Raw genomic sequence first — 2,823 nt, 5'->3', positions numbered from 1 at the left:
AATAATAATAATAAGGAAGAAAATTCTGACTCTTAATATGTGTATGTTTTTAGAGTCCTCTCTCTCAGTCACTTCTGCCCTCCTCTCCTTGCTGTTAGGTGCTGTCTAGTCAATTCTGACATGTAGCGTCCCTGTATAGGGTCTCCGTGGAGCGGCTGGCAGGCACAAACCGCTGGGCCTACAGCTCAAAAGGCCCTGTAGTGCGTCACCTCAGTCCACAGTGCTGTGCCAGACTCCTCTCAAACCAGTGAAAACGAGTAGGCAGACCACATTTGATGGGTATCCGCTCCCCCCGCACAGGGCCTCCAAAGAGCGGCCCGTGAGCTTGAGGTACCGACCCAGCAGACCAAACGGCCCTGGAGTTGTACTCCAGTGCACCGTGCTACAGTGGGATGGCTCTCAAATCTGTGAATGCAAGACGATAAAGTAGGACACAGAGCCGTGTCTCCTGTATGGGGTTTCTTATGAGTGGTTGGTTCCATCCCACCGGGCTTGTCGCTCAAAGAAATCTGCAGTGCAGCACCCCACTCCACAACACTATGCTGGGCTCTCTTTCAAACCTGTGAAGTAAGGCAGACCAACTCCTCGTCTCAGTCTGGCCTAGGTGCATGTGTTCCTGGCAGAGGAGAGCTCCAGGGGTGGGCGTGGGTCCTGGCCACTCGGCTAAGCCCTTAACTCCTCTCGCCCAGATGTATGTGGACAAACCTGAGAGCACCCCCTCCTGACACCAAAGAAAAAAAAGAAAAACAAAAAAAACCCCAACTAGTTCGGAACCACCCAAAGTCAGCAAAGCCCCTTAGATGTTCCTGAGGAGCGTTTCCGTGGCTTGGCGTCTCTGCGGCCCCTATTCAGTCCAGCCACTCTGTCTCTCCCAGGCTGTGGGTCCAGATCACCTAGCCTTGCCAGCAGGCTTAAGGGAATGCTCCCTTCTGCCTCTGCTCCAAGTTCCACTGGTTACAATTCTCACAGCCTCTAGTCCCCTCCTATCTCTGTGTGTCTGAATCCGGGAGCTCTGTCTTGACTCCATTCAGTCTGGACTTCTGAGCCACTTTTGCCGGCGACCTTCGCCCTAGTTGCCAGTGAGTCCTGCCCTCTGCACTTCTTCAGTTAATCTAAAATGTTATTATTCAGTTTGGGATCCCTCTAGGTTTTGCGACTTGTTGAGATGCTGTGGGATGGGTTATGACCCTCCACTAGCCAGTATATGATTTCCTGTGGGGGTTGCAGCGCACACTTCTTGCAATTCTTCAGGGTTTGCGGTCTGTCAGATTGAGCCACAGCAAGGGTGTTTTGTTGTTGGGATTGAGTTGCTATTTATCTTGGGCTGGTCTCTGAGACTGAGCGGAGAGTTAACCTAGGCTGAAGGGGTGGGGGCTGGGCTTCGTGCTTGTAAGCAGATGGGGTCTATTTTTGATGAGGTCTAAAATGCCTCTTTGTCCCCCTGTGCCTTGGGCCCCCCAAGTTTCCCTATATATTCACCAGTAATGCCTAATGTGGCTACGAGGACATCCCTGGGATGGACTATGTTGGTTCCTGTGGGCTCACTGTTTCTCTGAGAGCGTCCTCCTTTTGAGAGTGTCTGCTCAGGCCCTGTTAGGTTCTGCAGTGGGCGGAGCCTTCCCCTCTGGTAAGAGCCGAGAGCAGCCGGGTGGGGGTTAAAAATGCTCATAATCCCTCAATAGTTAGTTCTTTCAAAAAACAAAGTTCATAAAGTTGCAGCTTACTGTTTTATGTTTGCCCAAAAGCTTTCTGTCTACCAGGCTGGGGCTCCTATTGTGATGCTGCCCCTTATTTTTCCTGAGCTCACGTACCTGTCCTGCTGGTCAGGGAAGTGCTGCCGGAACCTTGTCGATTTTATTAATTCTTTCAAGGGTCAGCTTCTTCTTCTATTGATTCTTTTTATAGTTTTTTCTGCTTTTTATCTCATTTATTTCTGCTCTAAATATTTATTATTTCTTTTCTTCCATTGACTGTTTTCCTGAACACTTAATTGTGCTCATGAGGAATCTGTATATAGATCAAGAGGCAGTTGTTTGAAGAGAACATGGGAGCACTGAATGGTATAAAATTAAGAATGGTGTGTGACAAGATTGTATTCTTTCACCATACTTATTCAACTTGTGGGTTGACATCGAAATAAGAAAGTGACAATATCATTATAAAGCCAAACAGCTACCACTCATCTGTCTGTCGTGCTGTGGTGGCTTGAGTTGCTGTGATTCTGAGGGTTATGTCAGCAGTATTTTAAATAACCGGCAGGATCACCCATGGTGGACAGGTTTTAGATGAGCTTCCATACAAAGACAGATTAGTAAGAAAGAGTGGCAAATGACTTCCAAATTGCTAGTCACTGAACACTCTATGAATAGAAGAGAAACATTGTCAGATACAGGACCAGAAGTTGAGAAGGGACTCAGAATGTGAATGGGGGAAAAAATTGCCTCCTCAAAGTAGAATTGACCACGATGACATGAATAGAGTTAAGCTTGGGGTAGAAAAGCACACAGAACCTTCATTTGCTGATGGGCCACAACTCAAGATGAAGAGAAACCGCTATAAACATCCATTGAAAATTGGAACATGGAATGTGCAAAGTATAAATCTGGGAAAATTGGAAGTTGTCAAAAATGAAATGGAATGCATCAACATCAATATCTTAGGCATTAGTGAGCTGAAATGGACTGGTATTGGCCATTTTGAATCTGACAACCACATGGTTTACTATGCAGGGAATGACAAGTTGAAAAGGAATGGTGTTGCATTCATCGTCAAAAAGAACATATCCAGATCAGTCATGAGACACAATGCTGTAAGTGATAGGAT

At 46.8% G+C, this 2,823-nt stretch overlaps 1 pseudogene; it reads right to left on the bottom strand.

Moving 5' to 3' along the window:
* The window catches only part of LOC102838776, a 34,973-nt pseudogene that overhangs the window by 10,794 nt on the left and 21,356 nt on the right, over window positions 1-2,823 (bottom strand).

Source organism: Chrysochloris asiatica, unplaced genomic scaffold (assembly GCF_000296735.1).
Source record: "Chrysochloris asiatica unplaced genomic scaffold, ChrAsi1.0 scaffold00180, whole genome shotgun sequence".
NCBI lineage: Eukaryota > Metazoa > Chordata > Mammalia > Afrosoricida > Chrysochloridae > Chrysochloris > Chrysochloris asiatica.
Note: the sequence above shows the minus strand (reverse complement) of the source record. Positions and strands in the feature narration are given on the sequence as shown.